Source organism: Trachypithecus francoisi, unplaced genomic scaffold (genome assembly GCF_009764315.1).
Source record: "Trachypithecus francoisi isolate TF-2019V2 unplaced genomic scaffold, Tfra_2.0 Lachesis_group12, whole genome shotgun sequence".
Lineage (NCBI taxonomy): Eukaryota > Metazoa > Chordata > Mammalia > Primates > Cercopithecidae > Trachypithecus > Trachypithecus francoisi.
This window is the reverse complement of record NW_022681457.1, coordinates 35,515,927-35,537,358: the sequence shown is the minus strand read 5'-3', so window position 1 is coordinate 35,537,358 and position 21,432 is coordinate 35,515,927.

Below are 21,432 nucleotides of genomic sequence, written 5' to 3'. Positions count from 1 at the left end.
TACTCAAATCAATGAACAAGTTAGACAGATTTTTGACATCCTAGAAGAGAACCTGGAGTATATGAGTTGACATTATGATGAGTGTTCACTTTAAAATAATGAAAGTCATGAATTTTGCTTGCATAAGAAATGTTAAGGCAGTTCTGCCTGAGCTGTTTCCTCTGTAAATAATAGTTTTAATGCCTGAATATCCATATAGAGTACACTGTGTTTATCCAAAATAGGTTAAGCTAGGATTTGTTCAGCAGTTCTGAAAGACTAGGGATATTCCTGGAGCAACAATCTTGAAGAAGCTATGAACTTTAGGATTTCTTGAGGCCACAGAAATAATCTGCTGAAAGTCAATAATTATCAGGAAAATATGACTGGCACATGTATTATTCAGAGGCCATCATTCTATTTAAATTGAGGAGTACCTTATATCTTCATTGATCTGTGTATTCCTTGCCATTCAGCAACTCTGCCTTTGCTTATGCTTCTTAAGACTCACTCAGCTGCAAGAAATGATCAGTAGAAAATCCCAACATCTATAGCTGACTTTTTATGCTCTTTGTCACTTATAATTGCTCTTGAATGCATGCTCATTCTGTAATTTCATGTTAGGGAATAAAGCTAGATAATGTAGACCGGGGGTCAAAAACTAGTGACTAAAGGAGATTTATCCATTGGAGTGTTTAACATATTTTTAAATTTGAATACTTTTACAGAGGACATGCTCTCTCCTCTTCAAAACAGGACCCACTTTTCTGGATTCTACATTTGCATTTTCTGTCAGGCACCTGAAGTAATTTGAATTTGCTATCCCTTCATTAGACAAATAGAACTGAAAACTTATATGTGATGTTTGTAATAATCATCAATTAAAATAATAAATGCACAGCGTTCAGTATCTCTCTAGCCTAACATAAAAAAGAGTTTATTTTGGGCACATTTGCACTTACAGTTCTATGCATTGGCAAACCCTTAGAAAGTGTGACAGATGTCAAAGGAAGTGACATGTGGGTTTTGTGTCTTGTAATTGTTTTCATACATAAGGGTCTTTATTTGGGCTAGAGGAGAAAGATGTATCAGTGAAAGGTAAATTTAAATTAGTATTCTGAATTTTATTTTGTATTTCCTAGCTTTCACTCCCTTATTTACCATAGGTACTATGAATACAGACTGGATATGCTAATTTTTTTAAAGAGTAGTATTATTCACTGAAATTTATCCACCAACTTTCAACTTCTATCAATAGGATTATAATTATGTGGTATTTTAAATTATATATTTATTTGTGCTCTTAGATGAGTAAGAGGGACATTCGGGTCAGCTTCAATCATAGCCATTTTAGTAATGGTAAATTATCTGGAATTGAAAAATTAAATAGTAATCATAAATAATATAGGATTTTATCTGAAGCAGCCTTCTTTGATTGTCTATATATAGCTGTGTCTTAACATTATCTAGCAATCTGTGCTTGCATTTTATTACCATTTATTCTGAATAAATTCTTCCCTCACATATGAATTCATTGAGTACCAGCAAAGGTTCCATTTTTTTTTTTTTTTTTTTGCTGTCATGTTGAAATGAAACCTACTGTGATGAATTATTAGGACAATGAAAATTAAGAGTGAAGGCTGTAATTTGAAAAGGAAATAAATCTGCAACTTGCAAAAAGAATAGTAGCTTAGAAGATTTATTCTCTCTTTCAAAGTTGCCTGTCACAATATGGTAACACTAGACATCAGGATTTGAAAGATGGCTTCAAAATTTTCTCATTGACAACATTTCTAAGTGGACAACTTTTCAAGTGTCACTGTGGGGGGCCTTTGTGCCTGTCTTTTATCTTTGCCATGATTAGAAGACACCACTTGAGGTAATTACAACTGGGAAGGTACAAATAGGCTATTTTGCAAGACATATGACCATACAGTTAGGTAAGAAAGGTAAAATAAGCAACAGACACACACTATTGTGAGCTGGTGTTGACATATAGAGAAATGATGGGCCATGATAGGAAGAAATTCCAGGCTCCACTTAATGGGACACTGTGCATTCTTCTGACCTACCTTGTCCTACCAAAATTAGCTAATTTATAGTTTATGCTTATGTCTCAGATTAGGATTAAGAGAGTAATGTCCAATAATATTTAAAATTTAAAAGTGAAAGGAACAGAAATGTGCATGTTTCAGTAAATGTCTCCTTGCTTATTCTTTGTTTTCTGATGTATTAACTCACAGTTATGGAATTTCTGCCATATTTTTCTCCACGGGCAATGCAAAGAATATGTGACCAAGACTCAATTTCTTTGTAAGTAGAAGAGAAGAGCATTAAAATTTATGGTACCTACTTAGTGTTCAATAACAGCCTAACAACTAATTGTAACACAACTATTATTATCCTTGTTTTACAAAATATAGGCCTTGAGAACTTCGATACTATGATGAAGGTCAGGCAACTAGTGCAAGGTGGTGTCATGATTTGAACCCAACCTTGTCTAACTAGATTTTCTTCCAATGTTACTTATCATTTTTCTACCCTAGAAAACAATGCTTACTTTGGGAATTTATGAGTATCAGAATGACTAAGTTCTTAAGTTCAAATGCTAGACCCTCACATGAACACATCCCTAAGCCTTTCTGAGCCGTATTTTTCTTGTGTAAGTAGGCCACAGACAGCCATACAGACAGCGTAATGGGGGACATGCAGAGGGTCATGTTACACATGTGAGTTATTTGGTAAATTTGAGGGGAGCAAGTACAAAATCTCTGTGAAATATGAAGCCAAATTATCTGTTTAGAATAATAGAGCTACAGTGAGCCAAGATTGTGCCACTGCACTCCAGCCTGGGCAAGACCCTGTCTCCAAAAAAAAAAAAAAAAAAATCTACTGTGGCCAAATATACTTAGGTACATTGTAGGCATTCAAGAAATATTTAATGAATAAATATGTATGTATGCATATGGGGAAAAAAAAAAAGAATAATAGAGCCAGACTGCTCAGTATAGCACTTCAGCTCCACTAGTGATTTCAGGATATAGCTCAGCACAGAGCTGAGTTCATTTACTACTGGGAATAATTGTGAAGTTGGGGAGAAACATATTTCAACAATAAGAGCCAAACACGTATTTTCATTTTTTTTTCTATCCATTTTGAGCAAACATTTGCAATTAAATTAACTTCACCCAATGTTTACTAAGGTGTAATCTCTGGCCTAAATGTTTTTACAATCTAGTTGGGAAGAAAAATATGTTTCAAAATTACCATAACAAAAAGCGTGAAGTGACAAGTGTCAAAAGTTAAGTATAAACACATTACTAGGGAGCCCAGAGGAGGATGTGATTCATTCCTCCTTGTAGTGACTGAAGACTACAGAGTGGAAGTGTCATTTTAGCTGCATTTAGGAGAATGAGTAACATTTATAAATGCCTGATGGAGATGTAGGAAGAGTTTTTGGAAAATATTCCAGGCTCAGGAAAAGCAGGAATAGAAGCCAGAGGCAGGCAAGGACATAATATGTTCAGAGACTCACAAATAGGTTGTGCAATTGTCCCAACATTATCTTGGAAGAGGAGTAAGAGGGTAAAGCAGTGACCTGGATTTAGATTACTGTTTAATGTACATATCGCTGGAAGTGGAGAGATATGGTGAGCATAAAAGTACAAGCTTTTTGGACTATTGAAGGAATGTGATAATGTTATTTTCTTAGTAAACACATTTTCTGGGTATTTTGAGTCTGACATTAGAAAGCCTGACTTTGATGTAAACATGGATGTAACTCAGTAACAGAATGGTGTTTTTTGTTTTTTTTTTTCTTTTTTTTTTGGTATAAGCCTCTCACTACATCTTACTCTTGATTGATTCTTTTGGAGGATGTTGTGAGACTTACATTTGAGAAAAACCCAAGATGCCTACTAAAAATGTAGATCACTTTAGAAAACTATTATCAATTGTTCTTCAATATTTATTACAGTTCTTGCGAATTTTCTGTGGTGAAATAAATATGCTTTGAGTATTTTTGTGGTAAACATGGATGATATAAATTAATTATACATGCATATGTATTAATTTCGGAATACTAATCTTTGGCATTTGTCCTAAGTAGCGAATCTTTTAATATATTTAATATTTTTCCATGCTATGAAGATTAAAAACTTCTTAATTTCATTCTGAAGTTCATATATATAGCAATGTTTATTATGCTTATAAAGTCTTACAAATTTTGTCTAATGGATTGTTACAGTTTTAATTATGAGCTATATAGAAATGAATGGCTTTATCATTATAATTGTAGGAATAGAACCAGAAATGGGAACTTTAAGTTTACTCAATAAAATGAATATACCATTGACTCCTTTGATCTGCATTTTGAATTCTGCATACTCACTAATCTCATTAACTTTCAAAAAAGTGGAAAAAATATTTTGTCTTAAATTTTTATTTAAAAATATGCACAATATTGGACCCTTAGTAAATCTCAGTAAAAGAAGCAATCAAGAATATTTTGCTTGTTTTCGTAGTGGGACTGAGGCCTGAAAGATTTGGAATATTATTACCTGCTTTGGTGTTAGTTTGAGAGCAGTTTTATATAGCCTAATCGTATTTTCCCTTTCTGATGTAAAATTAAATATCGGATCCTTTCTGACTGTGCAACTTTCAGAGGATGCACAAAAGAAACAGTGCATGGACCATAACTCCCTCTGCTCCCAGGGACTATATCCCTTGGTGGAAGTGTTCAGTGTGTATTTAGAGCGGAAAACTCATGACATAGAAGTGGAAGGTTCTGTCCTTTCATCATGTGTTATTCCGTGTTAGCAATCCAAGCGAGTCAGACCAAACCAAACCAAACCAAAGTGTTTCATATAAACATAAAGCACTGGCTGAGATTGTAGTATATTAAATTCCTATTTCCATTCTCTTATATAGCTATTAAGAACAAGATTTTTCCCCGAACCAGAGCTTTGTTATTTTTACCACCTTGCCCTCTGTATTGTGCAAATTACAGCTGATGAGACATTGTGATGTTATTAGTCCCACTTGGAGAAATTTTCTCCAGGGAATAGCCTGTTCTTTATGACATTTACTATTGTAAAGTAATCCTCTTTTGACTTTTATTGATAATGAGTCCTCACTCTAGTGGTTAAAACCCAGCCGTTCTTGAACTAAACCAAATGGAAACAGATATGAAGAACTGAAAAAAGACACAAACGGTAAAATCAAAGTATTTATTTATACAGCTTCACTCTCCTTTGATTAAAGTTCCCCAGAATTATATGAGAGAGACTAAATTACTATAATTAGTGCTAAGATCTGCTAAGAAAATTTACCTGACTAAACTAAGAACTTTAAGCCTTTAAGTGATTGTAAATTTTTTTCTTACTTACAGAAAAAGATATTTACTGGCTATACAATTTCCTTTTTCTATCTGTGACCAATTCTTTTGAGGGTTAGAAATGAATGTGATTAAACTCAAAATACACGTTTGAATCTATGCAGTCCACATAGACTTGCTCTGTTTGATGGCCCAAATGTCACCTCTAACTCAAGTTACTTCTTGCACATGTGATCAGTAAAATCATTGACCTGAATGATACAACACAGACAGTGGGTTTCAATGGTCACCACCAGGACCAGAAAGAAAACAGCATCTTCTTTTTTTTTTTTTTTTTTCTTTTTTTTTGAGACGGAGTCTCGCTCTGTAGCCCAGGCTGGAGTGCAGTGGCCGGATCTCAGCTCACTGCAAGCTCCGCCTCCCGGGTTTACGCCATTCTCCTGCCTCAGCCTCCCAAGTAGCTGGGACTACAGGCGCCCGCCAACTCGCCCGGCTAGTTTTTTGTATTTTTTAGTAGAGACGGGGTTTCGCCGTGTTAGCTAGGTTGGTCTCGATCTCCTGACCTCGCGATCCACCCGTCTCGGCCTCCCAAAGTGCTGGGATTACAGGCTTGAGCCACCGCGCCCGGCCCAGCATCTTCTTTGAAAGTAAATCTGTGGAGTATGTTCTGGCTTTCATATCCTAAAGCAATAGGCCATGTTTCAACTACCTATGGAGCTCCTATTTACTGAATGCTTATTATGTACCATGCATTTTATATTTATTGTTTCTAATCCTTATACCAAACCTGCAAGGTAGTTAAGAGTATTGCCACTTTTATACATGAGAAAACTAAGGCTCAGTAAAATTAAGGAACTTGCCCAAAATGGAATAGTTAGTACTGATGAATCTAGACTCTTACTGTGGGTGTATCTGGTTCTATCCTGTCAGCTCAGGGAAAATTTATTAGATTTACCAGGCTAAACTGCAGTAGACCAGTGCAATATTAGTTTTCTATTGCTGTGTGATAAATTATCACAAACTTAGTGATGTAAAACAAGACACAATTATTATTCTAGGGTTTCTATGATATAATAAATATATGTATAATTTATAAATAAATTATTTGTATTGCATTTATACATGTTATAATTATACATACTTACATGTATAAATAAAACATAATGTAAGGATGGGAGTGACACTTCATCAACTTTATTGATTTCCTTGTTTAGAATTGAGTCACAGTGCCACCTACATTCAATGGGAGGGGATTATATGAAGACATGGACAATTGGGGGTCACTCTAGGAGTGTCTGGTCTACTATAGTGCCTATAATCAGAGTAGAACACAGCTATTAAGGTATTTTTCCATGAATTCGTTGTTTTGTCCTATTCCGTTTATTTTAAAGTCAATTTATTATTCCTCATTTGTCTGAATGTTCTTGAAGGCCTTGCTGCTTTTACAGACACTTAGGTAAAGTAAAAGCAACATTAGTGTTCTTGCCTTTATTTCAATGTTCTGAATGACATTTCCAAAACGTATGTTATTTATGCTTGTTTGTATATTTCTATTTGTGTAAAATACTGAGAAAAATGATATTCCAGTCCCAATCATTGAAGAACATTAAAATAAAAGTCAGAGGGAGAAAAGATCATGAGTGTTCTGACCATGGAAATTTCAATTTGTTGTCTTAGTAAGACATATGGGAAAAGCTTTATTCCAAATGTTTAAGACCAGAATTTCCTTTCCGTTCTTCCTTCCCCTTCCCTTTCTTGCCTTTCCATTTTTTCTTTTCATTTATTTTATCTCATTTTTTTCCCTCTCACCTTTGCCCCCTCTCCCTCCTTTTTTATCTTTCTGCTGATTATACAATGTTATACTTGAAAATAAGAAGCCTGGAAGACCTCTGCTTTATTTCTAACTCTACTGCTAATTGTCTTTACACATGTTAGCCTTGTTTTCTTTTTCCATAAAATGAGAAAGCTAGTTGAAGTAACATACTGCTGCAAAGAAACATATACAGAGTGGGGTAACCCAGTTGCTTCAGGCAGCATCTCACAGGTGTGAGCGGTTTGTTAGAATCACAATAAAACATCATGCAATTCCATCCTCACAGAGTTCATCTATCCCTAATAAACTGACTAGAGGTAATGACACGTGCATATGCCATGAAAATCAGGATGCCAACAGACTCACCTGACATTTAAGCAATATTTGACTAATCCAAAGTCTGCTGGTTTCTTCTGGTGAGTAAATCCATTCGGTTAGTATTAAAGAGCCTTAATTCAGAGAGAAGGAGATACTACAAAGGGCTCTTTTCATCAGCATAGGGAAGTTTGATGCCATGACTGCCCACAGGCCAGAAACACAGTCACTATATATTAATATTAGATTGACACCAAGTGCTCCTTATCCTTTGGCATCCACTTTCAATCCTTCATGTAGACCACAGACCTTCTGTCAGGTTGGCATATTTACTGCATGTTAAGTTGTTATATTGTACAGCTTGTTTTGTTTTGAGAGACATCCGTTCTTGTTTGGATTCAGAAGACATTCTATTTACATAATTATGATATATATCATATCATTGTAATACGTAATGTATTTAGCACATATATAATCTCATGGCTTCAGACTTCTCTAAAAAAAATGGCTGATTTGATTTTTTATCATTTTATTTGTTTTGGAAAAGGAGCTTGTCTTGGACCATTTGTGCTTCTATAAGAAAATACCATAAACTGGGTAATTTATAAAGAAAAGAAGTTTATTGGCTCATGGTTCTGGAAGCTGGGAAATCCAAGATCAAGATGTTGGCATCTAACCAGGGCCTTCTTGCTGCATCATCACATGATGGAAGGCAGAAGAGTAAGAATTCAAGACAAGAAACCCACTTCCATGAGCCCTTTTCAAGATGGCATTAATCTATTTCTGTGACCTCTGCCCTCAGGACCAAAATACCTCCCACTAGAACCCACCTCCCAAAACAATCCCATTCGATATTAAGTTTCTAGCACGTGATTCTGGGTGATGCATTCAAACCACAGCAAGGCTTTTACCTGAGTTTGCTACCAAATTCTGTAGATACACCAGTATTGCTACAACAGCCATTTACTTCTTATTCTGGAAAGAGTATGATTCTTTATGGCTTAAACTAGTCTGCTTTGGCAAGAGCTCATACTTAGAAGGCAGAGAATCCTTTGTCTCTGTTATATAGCAGGTAATTTAGATTACAGCAGGGATAAGTCTCTTTGTTTACATTTAATACTTCACTATTATAATCACAAAATACTTTTTAAAAATGGTATTTCATATTTTACAGAGTTTTATATATATTATCTCATTTGACTCTAATTGCACTTTACTAATGAAAACATAGATTATTTGTAACTTATAGATAAAATAATTATCCTGGTAGAGGTTCAGAAGTTTATAAAATAATAGCCAATATCTTGTGAATATTTAATATGTTTCAGACATTGTCCTAAGCATTTTATACACATAAATTTTATTACGCACACACGCACATACACAGACACACCCCTATTGTTCCCATTTTGTAGATGAGGAAACTGAGGCTTAGGAAAATTAAGTGACATATCTGGAGACACAGTGTGCCTAGGTGCAGACCTGGGATGCAGCCCATCCATGTGACTTCAAAGATCATACTCTTCTTCAATATTATGTTTCCCGACATGAAAATATGGTTTAGCACTAATAACATTCTGCAAAATTGGAGCAGTAAAGTGTTGGTCTGTGAGAATTATAATAAGTATAGTGTTGCTTAGTGTATTCAAAAAAATCTTCACATTTTAAATACAAGAGGGAAAATAATGTGTTTTGTAGAAAACTAAAATTAGCTGTACACTTGAAAAGCAATTTAATATCATCAACTTACCCTTCCAACAATACTATCTAAGATATAACATCTCACTGTACAATTAACAGGCAGTTAGCAGAATGCTGTTGCTTGGATTCAAAGAGCAAACCGAGTGGCTGTGCTGGGATTCTACTTTGGGTTTCCTACTCTGGTTGTCAAACAGGTCCTTGAATTGTTTCTTCCTTTTGCCATTGGAAATTGCTAATGGAATTCCTTCACTGGAGTTTATTCTATGGTCATACAACTTTTTTCTTTCTAAGTATTTGAAGACACCTTTTTCTTTTAGTGGAGCAATTGTACTTGGAAGCAGAAAACGTAAGAGTTCACGCCCTATTTCTGTCAATACGAGTGAAGTAATAGGAGAGTTCTCTCATCTTTCTTTAGTTCGCAGTTTCTGCCATGATCACAATTAAACAAACCACAGGTAGCTCAACCAGGCAGAAAAAAGTCAAGCCACAGCAAGATACTATTAGTGATCTTGTTTACCTGGTTTATCTATGTTGGGCGTCAGAATTTTGATTGCAGTAGGTAGTGGTATATACCAAATCCAGATTTTTTTTTTTTTTTTCCTTTTTTGAGATGGAGTCTCACTCTGTCACCCAGGCTGGAGTACAGTGGTGTGATCTCAGCTCACTGCAAGCTCCGCCTCCCAGGTTCACGCTATTCTCCTGCCTCAGTCTCCCGAGTAGGTGGGACTACAGGCTCCCGCTACCACGCACCACTAATTTGTTGTATTTCTAGTAGAGACAGGGTTTCACCATGTGAGCCAGGATGGTCTCCATCTCCTCAACTCGTGATCCGCCCGCCTCGGCCTCCCAAAGTGCTGGGATTACAAGCGTGAGTCACTGCACCTTACCCAGAAAAAAAATTTTTAAATGCTTGGAGAAGATCCTTTGCCATGTGACATTGTGAAGTTAATACAAATTGTTCCAGAATGAATTTCTAACTTTTTCTCACTAACCAGTTAGTAAAATTATTTCCCCTTTTTTATTTTTCTTGCCAACAGAATAATTCTGTTCCACTTTAGACATCTTAAATTATCCAAGTTTTGCTTATTTTATTCCTCTCTGAATCTGTTCTGAAGTATGCTGTGGACATTGGTTGGTTTGCATTTTTTACATCTATTCCTCTTTCTATTGATAGTATGGAGGTGATTTTGCTTTGAGGATACTATCCCATTGGATATGATGCAAAATAACCATTCATCAAGGGCCCTGCCCTTCTCAAGGCAAAGGGCCAATGATTCAAGTTAAGCCAGCTAGATTTTCTCATCTTAGAATTAGATTCCTAAGCTGAGAACCAGAAGAATAAACATGGTGAGAACTGATTGCTTCTGTTTTTAAAGAGACTACTCAACAGTTTCTGATTCCAGATTCCTGTAGCTGTGTTTCCAAAATTGTTTGAGATGATTTTTTAAAATTATTTTCTTTAATTGTGTGTTCTATCCCATATTCATCTTTTAAAGCCTTTAGCCAGCTCTGGCTTCAGTTGCCTGCCAAAGATTCTAACTGATGTAAGAACATAATTGAATTATTCATCCGTATTTTATCTACACTTGTGTAGGTCCTAAACGTAGCTAACAAGAGTGTTCTTTCCATATGTATATCTACCTGTTCCTCTCTCTATGTTCTGTGTTTTGTTCTGTCCTACTGCTACTTTTAGAAAGAAAAGTATGTATATCAAATTATAGTTGGATATGTATTGAAAACTAATTATTCTACTGGACAGAAATAACAGATACAGTTTATTTTCTATTAATAACTTTGCCTTAAACTCATCCAGGTTGATTATCTATTTGTTTCTCTCTTATAGCTATGTAGGCTTCAAAATACTTAACATAGTACCAGTCAAGTTATCTTAAATGTTCATTAAATCTGTCTCTTTGAAAGTTCTAATAAATTGTTAAGGTATTAAGACAACAAAGAGTTCCCTAAAGAGGTAGCAAATTTGGCAGTGTGATCTTAAACTGTTAAAACTTTGAGCACCTTTGTGGTGGTATTATCTTTGTTGTGAATGGATAAATAGTATCAGATGGAAGGATGGACTCCTGGAGCAAGGCTGTGCATGGGCTGTGCAAGCAGGGAACACTGAAATGAAGAGATTCTGTTCAGAAAAAAAATGAGATGACTATGTACTGAGGAGCAACCTTAATCTGAAAAATAACAGTAGGGAGCAGATCTCTGAGAAAAATATATGTCAGAGTTCATTATTACATCAGAGATCAAAAGAGAGATCTCCAATTCCAAACAGAATGCTAAAACATGCATGGAAAGGTGTGGAAATGACTCCCATTAAAACACTTTTCTTTTAGCTATAGTTACCCAGAAAACCTCAGTAGTCTTGGGCTAACATTTGAGCAAGAATAATATGAATTTCAGCACTCATACATATCCAACACCTTCTAAGAATATGCTTAGTTATTATTTAAACGGTCTAATGTTAATCTGCCATGTCTTTTCCACTAACTCCAAAATGCACCTAACCATCGGCATATTAGGCAATAAAGATAATGGCATTAATTACTTCTTGGCATGCTTCAAACATTAGGAGGCTTAAGACAGAAAATCATGTTTTAGAAATACAAATTTCTTTACTACAAAACATCTTTTGTTCTGAAATGAGATGCTTAGGCTTTCTTTGTGTTTTTCTATTTTAAATTTTCATGATATTCTCTGGAAAGGTGAATACTAGATAGTCTCCAATTGGTAGAATTTCTGAATCCCTCCAAGAGCTTGCAGAAGCATTCTCTTATATTTAGAATTACATGTAACAAGTTATTAGAGAGATAAAGACAGGGCTACAACTAGAATTCTTACCATAGATATCATGATATATACACACATACATACACACGAGGTCCTTGATGTACATGGTAACTTAGCATAAAATAATACATATAAGAAAATCTCCTAAAATAAGGCCAAAATTTCATACCAAATGCTGGGAGTTGTAGGGGTTGATTGAGGCTTTATTTTGAAAAGTTAATAGTAAAAGTATTTTATCTTATGTTTTAAAAATCCGGGCTATAGGTTGGGTGCAGTGGCTCAGGCCTGTAATCCCAGCACTTTGGGAGGCTGAGGTGGGCAGATCACCTGAGGTCAGGAGTTCGAGACCAGTCTCATCAATATGGTGAAACCCTGTCTCTACTAAAAATACAAAAATTGTGGGCACCTGTAATCCTAGCTACTTGGTAGGCTGAGGCAGGAGAATCTCTTGAACCTGGGAGGCGGAGGTTGCGGTGAGCCAAGATCGTGCCACTTCATGCCAGCCTGGGCAACAGAGTGAGACTCCATCACAAAAAAACTAAAAAAAATCTGTGCTACAATAACAATTTGTTATTAATTTTTAAAACAGACTGACTTAAGCATTATATATATATATGTATACACATATATATATAGAACTTTTACATTTAGACAAAATAGTAGTATGATAGCGCCACATGATATTCTAAATACAACTTTGACTTATGCAGCAAAATCACAAAAAGAATCAATTTTACAAAATATACTAGAACTTCATCAATTTTTCTAAGAGCCATTTTTTAGACTTTAAAATTCAAAGCATTATCATTTGAAGCACCTTGTTTATTTTCTCTTCTTCAATTGTTAACTGGTTTAAATCAGCCTAATCGTCACATACCAGTGGCTTTGCCTATGAATCTAGCAGTTGTTCAAGATCACTTATTCCCATGCCATGAAATGTTGTTTCTGCAATATTTAACATTTTGAACATTTTGCATGTATATGTAGATGATTTCAGTGTTTTATAAGGCAGGACGTGATAATGTCAACATTAAGAAAGACCTGTGCTAATAATTAGAAGGATAGATATTTGAATGCTTTTCTTCCTGTGGGTACTAGAAACTATACAGACTAAGTGAAAACAGACAATACTTTGCCTAACACACTGAAGACACATTTACAATTTATTATGAAATTACCTTGAATTATCAAGTAGTGTCTGAAATTTGTCAAAATCATTAGGAGATCTTGGGCTTAAGCTTCCAGTCATTCTTTGCCGTCGTTGATAAATCTGGATACTAGTGAAAGCACAAATATCTAGAACATCTTTATCACACTATAGAACTAAAAAATGATAGCCAAACCCTTCCTAATTTCTGCTTCCAACTTCCAGTAGAATATTTATTTTACTGCATGATTTTTCTTTGGGTGCCATAGCTGTCACTGAAGACCTCTGGCTATGTAACCTTATTATGTTCCAGCTTTTCCCCCATGGACTTTAATGGTGTGGATTGATTTCTAACCAATATATTATATAGAATGAAAGAAGAAATAAGTGAGCAATCTCTCCAAATGTGTGATATAGCTCAGAAACAATAGCTTTTCTTTATATTGATTGTTAGGAAATCCTATGCCTAGTAATCACCATTAAATTGTCCACGTGACTACTGGGGAAAAGAATAATTTATCTTATATTTTGAGTGTTAGTGGTTAGTTACGCAATAAATTGTGTTCTGCATTTCGACTAATAACAATATTGAATTTTCTCTTAATTAGAGCATTATGTCTAAAATGTTAGGTAGTCAGAATCTGTTTATGTAAATTCTAACGGAGAAGACTGGAGAACAAGATGAGTGTAATATGTCATTTATATTACCATCATTATTTTTTTACATCCTCAAAGGAACATTATCTTTTTTTCTCTGTATATTTTAGCTCCTTTAACCTAAATTTCACCTTCTGTCTTTTCTCCTTTCTGCATTTTCTCTCTCTCTCTTTTTCATTGTCTCCTTCACATTTGAATTCCCATTTCCTCAGTTGTTATTGTTACCTTAATGATTATCAATATTCTCTCCAGAGTGGGGCCATGTACAATTCTGTCATTTGTAGTAAGGCCTAGCACTGCCAAGCACTCTGCTAAGTACATTTACATTTGTTCCTTCTAACAACCTGCAGGACAGTTCTCTGGTTGGCCTGCTCCCCTTTCTCACTTGTAGTTCTCAAGAATAGCTGTAGATCATGTTGTATAGTATACTGTGCTGGGAATGCAACAACCTGAGATGAGGAGGGACTGGCAGGAACAGACTGGATCAGTTCTAATCCTCCCCTAAAAACAGATGTCCATCAGTATTTCTGTCCAACGTGTCAAGTGACCCCAGGGAGTATAAATCCCAGGTGTCTCTGCTTTCCAGGGTTCCTGAGCTGTGGTGCAAGCGAGGCACACACAGATGAGACTTCATCTGCTCCAGCAGCTAACATGAACTTGGGGGACATATCTCACACTGAAAAATCCTAGGCTTCTGTTCTCCCTTGATGCCTATCTACAAGTAATAAGCCTGCTTCATGTAACTTGCTGTGTGTGCAGATGTTCTGTCTTACTAAACATAGACATGCTGGTAACCAGTACACAGTGAACCTGCTTTACAAAATTGGCTGAGCCAGCAGGGTCCAGTCTGGCAGAACCATGGGTTATTGGCAAATCAGGAGGAGTGATACCTCTCAGGACCCAGCCTAGGACAGAAACATCAGCCTAGGGGTGCAGGAGCTGGACATGCAGTCAGATGTTTTATGGTGAAGAATGGTATTAAGGGGAATATGAGTCACTCTTCCCCCTAAAGAAGTGAATGAGCTGGCTGCATAGATCAAGGCACCAAAAGAATTGTGGAAACAGCAGAGCAGCACACCATCTCCTGATTTTTGGGGGCACACATGTGATTGTTCATTTCCAGGGCTGGGGAGTTCTAGAAGTGAGTGCTCAGGTAGATTCCATGACACCTGAGAATAAATTAACACTTGGTTTGCAGGTCTTCAAAGAAAGGGAGCACTAAAAAACAGACTAAAAAAAAAAATCCAGGGAAGCCTTCTTTAGTCTAGCTAATGTGTTTGTCTGATAAAGTGACATTGCCGAACCAAGTGTCTTAGACCAAACAGCGCAGTTAAGAATGGGGACAAAGTCTCCCCGTTCACCATTAGAGGCCAATGACCCTATTCTCCTGTGAAGAATGAAAAAAGAAAGAAAGGACCTTTCTGGGGTTTTTGGATACTTGAGCCCACATGACAATATTTCTAGGGCTTCTTAGGAGAAAAATTAAACTGATGATATGAAGAGGTTTTTGAGACAAATATGATGATCCATGGTGCTGACTTGCTTATGATGCTTATCTGTTTGTGGGTGGAACTCTGTGGGTCATTTGGAGTGCCAATGACCATGGCTCCCACTGCTGAATGATTTTAAGCATTGTTATTTTGGCTGCTTGTGACACAGAACATCACCACCACCTTAGGGGGTGTGTCCCCTCACAGCTAAGAATTTGAGCCTTAGTTATTCAATAATAGTGTTGATGCTTAGTAAGTGGAGGAGAGGATACTACTTGGTTAATTCAAGACTTGCTACAGGCAAAAGTGTTACAACCCACCCTGTCACAGTGTAATACCTCAGTCTGGCTCATCAAGAGGAATGGAGACTAACAATGAACTATTGCAGGCTGAATGCCAAAGCTACTTGAGTGAGCAGCAAAAGAAGTATCCCAGATATATCCAAGTGATAATTTTGACCTTGGAAGTATCCACTCAGGAAAAGGAAGCCCAACAGCCAGTAGGTGTCTTTTGTACTGGAGGCAGCATGTAACTCACCTGCACATTCTTTTGGGCCCCCTTAGACAAGTTGACCAGCAAAGCTGTCAAGTTTAAATGAGGCCCTTTGCAGCAGCAGATCTTGGAAGCCATTCAACAAGTCAAGACCCAGGCACTACCTTTAAAACCTTGAGTCTGCTACCCTGATGGAATTATTGGTGTGTGCAATGTTTCATGATGATTGAAGTCTGTGACAACAGAAAACTGCTACTGGGTATACCAGTCTCTCAAATTTGGGATTTATAAGTTGTCTGAGGCAGATATATCCCCTTTCGAATAACAATCCCTTGTTTGCTATTGGGCACTGGTGGAGACTGTGCATCTCACAGGTTGAGTGCCACATGGATGCTGTGAACTGAACTGCTCTTCCTCTCTTTTGGGCCTCACAAACTGAACCAATAATGTTAGACAGGCTCAACAGAGCTCAATTATCAAATGGAAATGGTACATTTAATATCAGGCCCAGTCAGGACTCCAAGTTACTAGTAGATTCCATGAGTAAATAGCTAGCCTATCAGAAGGGACTAAATGACCCATAAGGGATCCTTTGGCTCCTTCCATAGATATTTGCGACCCAAGATTCAGAGATATGCATGCCAACAGCATAGCATGGTTTACTGATGGCTCTGTGAAATAAGCAGACAGGGTCCACAGGAGTATGGCCACCGTCCAGCCAGTGGACCGCCTTGTTTTGACTGAGATTGGACATGAATATTCTAGCCAATGTTAGAAGGGTGGTGCCCCCATCTAACAAGGTAGTATGTACACTAAACACTGTACTCAATGCAAGGGAAAAATGGCACGTAGTGCATGTTAGAAAACACTGAGCATGGTGAGGGTGGAAGCCAACCAGGCAGCCTCCTGATTAAGCTGTGCCTACAAAATATCAATTTCAGTGTTCCCAACATTTTTTCCCCTTTTCCCATTACAGTGCACATCCTGGGGGTGGTTTGCATTTCAGATTGTCATAGTATCCCAGGCGAGGACCCTTGACTCTAATCTGGAGACAGTTCTTCCCCCAGGTGCCTCCCTTTTATGAGCTCCCACAGTGGTGAGGAACAGATCCAAGGAATACCAAGGTGCTAAGGTCCCTCTAGCAGCTTCTGGAGCATGTAATCCTTCCATCTGGGTGAACGAGTATGGGACGTGACCTCTTCTTAACCTAAAGGTTGAAAGTTCTTGGTCAAACAACAAGGGCAATGGGTGCCTTATATAGGCGATAGTCTTGAGACTGAAATAGGACTGGGTCACTACACTAACTCAGCCCAACCCCCATGTGATAGGTGGGGAACATCTGGGACCCAGGAGGGAAGAGGGGTGAGGTACTAACTGTCAGTCTGCCTTTTTTTTTTTACAAGGATATGACAGCAGAGGCCTGGAAGAAAAATGCCTTGATTTGACTATGTAAACTGTGGCCATTACAGGTAACCTGAAATAATGCTGAATCTGCTGTCCTGGACCTCGTTCTGTCCCAGACCACAGACACCTTTTCATCCTGCCAGTGGTGAACTATGCCAGCATTCCTAATACTACAGTGCATGTCTATAGAAGCTGAGTCCTGGATTATCAAGTGAAGACCTGATACTTACCACATGGGAGAGAGCAAGAGAGACCGTGTTTTAATTTAGCTGGCCTGAGGTGGCACAATGTCACAACCACAACTAACAAAACCTTGGCGGGATGGTATTTTGACATAGCCAGTCTTCTTTTGTCCCTCGCTGCCTATCTGTAGGCAATAAAACCACTTCATGTAACATTGTGTGTATGAGTATGCTCTCACCAGATTCAGACAAGTCAGTAACCAGTGCATAGTGAACCTGCTTCACACAGCCCTAGGACAATGGGTACTATGATCAGCAATACCATTGTATGGATGAGAAACTGAGGCATAGAGAACTAAATCACATAGCTAGTAAGTGGCAGAATCAGAATGTGATCCCAGGCAATCTGGCCTGTAGAGTCTGTAATATTATTGACTATGCTATGGAGTCTTTGATGGACTAGGGAAAAAAATTACCATTGCTCTTCCCAAAAATCTTATAATTAAATGATTATAATGATCAGATGTGAGCACAACCTTGGAAAATGTAATTTTTCATAAATTTTAGATCATTAGGAAGTATTGTCCATTTTCTTTCTTGGCTAACTTTGATCATTGGGAACAGCAGCATAGGAGTTTATTATTTATTTATTTATCTAATAGTAAGCATTTATCTAAACTCTTTATAGAAATCTTCAAATGAGTCATTTCATTTATGTAGACCAAAATGCAGCTGAAAAATCTAAGTATATATTTAAATTTACTGAAAATCATATTTTTTTCCTTAAGTAAGCCTTTCATTATTCCTCTGGAATTTCTCTTTTCCATGTAATGACTCTTTTGTTGGTAAGATTTTACTGTGTTATTCATTGACAGCTGCAAAACTGCTTTGCCAAGTTAAAAATGAAATCTGTATTTTGAAAGATACTTGTTTGTTAAACATAAAATGATTTATTTAGTTGCCTGTTTATAATAGTTTTAGAGAAATATTACTTTAGGAATATATTTTATCTGAAATCACTATTAAGAGTTCATTATATTTTTCCATGTTTAGAATTCTGTTCTCTCATTTCTTTAATATCCTCTGTAATTAAACACTGACAAAAATGAACTTACTTCTTACTTTTTTGGATTTATTCTCCTCATATCCTTCCTTGTGAATATCCTCACATAACTTTCCACTGTCTACTAGATAATCAAATGAAAATTACCTATTTAACCCCAATTAAGAGCTCAACACAACCGTTCAACCCCTAAATCTGACATTCTTCAAGCCCTTAGCCTTGCACTATCTTGCCTCATTCAACCCATTTTCTATTTCTTCTCAAATGAATTAATGAAACACTCAACTATTGGCCTCACTACTTTCTAGAAAGGCATTTGTCCCTTGCAAAGGCTTTTGGTTTTGGTTTTGTTTATTTAAGCTACTTTCTATACCAGGAATCTCTTTCAGATTCTCTCTTTCATCCTTCAAAATGGACGTTGAATAATCTTTATACAGTATAAAATCTGTAAATTGAGAATTTTTAATAGTTGTCACTATTGTATTAGCACATTTCATTCAATTGTTTGTAGTCTTAAAAACTTCAAATACAATGTCAAATCGATATAATGACAACATTCTTGAAAAAACAATGTATATTTGCCACAGATAAAGACAGGTTAGAGGATGTTTTAGATAATATGGTTCAACATTTGTTCCCATGGAAGGATCAGAGGTGTGCAGAACCCTAAGTAGGGAAGGAAATCTCAAAAATAGTTACTACTTCTTGCCACATGTCCTTGTCAAGATGTAGTGTAGTTCTCACAGATGCTTCGTGTTTTTAGCCTGATGTGTTTATGGGAAAACCACACCAAACTGAAACATAACAAAAGTTCTGCCTTGAACTAGAATCACTGAGTAATCTCAGCCTTCTCTGCCCTTTATGTATAACCCAAGGCAGCCAAGGTAGTGAGGGCAGATGGTTACCTGGATGCCAAGGAGAGGGTGGGGGAAAGGTCAAATATGGTGGTATACTGTGTTTTCTGTCTGCCTTAGCTCACTGATCTTAGACGGTCAGAGGATTTGAGGTGATCAGTGACTCTAAACTGCCGTAATTGTGTGTGTTAAGGTTTGTTGAGACAGTGTTCTGGAGCACCCCGAGTATCTAGGCCATCCTTGTAAACAGAATGGCTGGTTTCTTAGAGTCTTCAATACATCTGAGAAGGTCCAAGCTCTGTGCCTGGTCCCACAGTCTGATTAGATTTGCTTAGTCTATCTGTAAAGGTTGTTAGTCTGGCCAGTCTTTCTGGACTGATTGATGTATTTACCATACCAAGATTTTTCTTACAGTTTTCTTGATACCTGACTGAAACTTTTCTCTCTGGTTAAATGGGAAGTTTAGGATAGCCATGGCCTGGGTGGAGGTAGAGGTTGAGGTTATATATGGGAGGATACCCATTCTGGCTTCCAGTTGGATCAAGGCATCTGGGTTTCTTGACCCATCCCACTTGACTCTTTCATTTAGCCCTTCCAGCAATGCAATAGAGGGAAATTTGACCCCTATCCATTTGACCTCTCCACATGAAGTTGGGGACATCAAATAGGTCCAAGCAAAAGTGCAACCACAGCCATGTCTCTGGTTATCCATGTAGTAGGACCTCCATTCACCACTTTTTTTTCTTTTCTTTTTTTTTTATTTTTTGAGACAGAGTCTCACTCTGTCACCCAGGCAGGAGTGCAATGGCACGATCTCGGCTCAGTGCAACTCCTGCCTCCTGGGTGCAAGTGACTTTCCTGCCTCAGCCTCCCAAGTAGCTGGGACTACAGGTGTGTGCCATCATACCCGGCTAGTTTTTGTGTTTTTATTAGAGACTGGGTTTCACCATGTTGACCAGGCTGGTCTTGCACTCCTGACCTCAAGTGATCCTCCTGCTGTGGCCTCCCAAAGTGCTAGGATTACAGGCATGAGCCACTGCTCCTGGTCCATTCACCCTTCTTAAGCACTTCTCCCTCATCTCAGATCCTATGGCCATCGTATATAGAGATGTGATCACCTTGCTTTTGTGATTCCAACATCTGTCTCCTCTGTCCTGCTCTTGACACTGAAGCTGATGTGACTCAGTAGAATCTGTCAGATACAGGTAGCTTAGAAGCTGTAGTCAGCTAACCTTGGTTCTGAGCCCTCTTCTACATTCTACTGCCTAATTAACATAGTGCAAAGAAAACAAAATGCATTAAGCTGAGTGATGGAGATAAATCTCATAAATAATAGTTTGGATGTTTCCTAGATGTACTGTATTCCTGGATATTTTTAGGTTGCTAAGCAGCTGCCGGAGAGGAGGTAATGCAAATGAGATCAGTCTCTGTCTTTTCCTGATAGAAAGAGCTCATTCAGTAATTTGTTGCTCCAGGGGAGAAGAGCCTGGGAGACAACACTTACGAGCCCTGGGAGTGAGCATTGGAACATAGGAGATTATAAAGATAACCTAGCCAGAGAGATCTCAAATTATCAAAGGTGGTTGACATTAATGTGTTTGTGTTTATAGTCTCTATGGTTCATAAAGAACTAAAGAGAAACTTAAAAGATGGGCTGTGTTTAATCTTCTTCTGAGGCACTGGGGCTGGGAGGAACTGAGGGCTTTCTGCTAGGTGACAACCAGAGACTAACCTCTTTGATGGCTAATACCTGCTGGCTCACAAGAGCAAAGACATGGACACTTGCATACCTCATTGGCAGCCCCATACATAAGCTGTCCCGGAAGCTGGACCTGAGCCCCAGTAAGCAGATACATGAAAATAACACACCATCCAACAGGGATCTAATAGCCAGTGAGAGAAAAATTGCACAAGAACCCCAAAACAAGTGACTCCTAATGAATTTGAGCTGCTATAGGAGAAATATGAAAACTTGAACCAAATAAAATATAATTATAAAAGCATTTAGGAATATCAAAGTAGACCTCACTAAATATTTATGTTTTTCACTATTTAATTAGGTCTGGCTGGTGGTGATTTGTTTTTTCTAAAGACCACCAGAGGGGGCACAAAAGAACCAGCGAGTAGGCAAGTGTAGGAGTAAAACTGCAAGTTTATTTTGGTCACCTAAGGTGTGGGAAAGAGGTCTGTCGGCCTCAGGCAAA